Source organism: Odontomachus brunneus, unplaced genomic scaffold, assembly GCF_010583005.1.
Source record: "Odontomachus brunneus isolate Ranch 3 - 2012 unplaced genomic scaffold, Obru_v1 Obru_scaffold_002, whole genome shotgun sequence".
NCBI lineage: Eukaryota > Metazoa > Arthropoda > Insecta > Hymenoptera > Formicidae > Odontomachus > Odontomachus brunneus.
This window is the reverse complement of record NW_022639452.1, coordinates 5,065,914-5,066,265: the sequence shown is the minus strand read 5'-3', so window position 1 is coordinate 5,066,265 and position 352 is coordinate 5,065,914.

Below are 352 nucleotides of genomic sequence, written 5' to 3'. Positions count from 1 at the left end.
CTAACGCCTTCGGACATCACGCATTCGAGCAGCTTCTCGCGATCACTTTCGGGCAGTATTTCGCCGTAGCCTACTAGCATTACAGCTTGAAGCCGTACAACTTTGCTATTGGACATTTTTCCAAAATGCATTCTTACTGAAAATATTAGGGGGATCCAACACTTTTCGATTAATGTATTTTCTTTAAACCAATTAATTGGTCTCATTATTCCGCGCACAAAAGTATTAAGGTTATGATTACTGAAAACTAAATAATATTTTACAAGATATTTTACATTTTGTGTCAAAAAATTGTTAACTTCAAACCTTTATAATTCAAAAAGTACTTAATGAAAAAATGTTTTATTCTAGT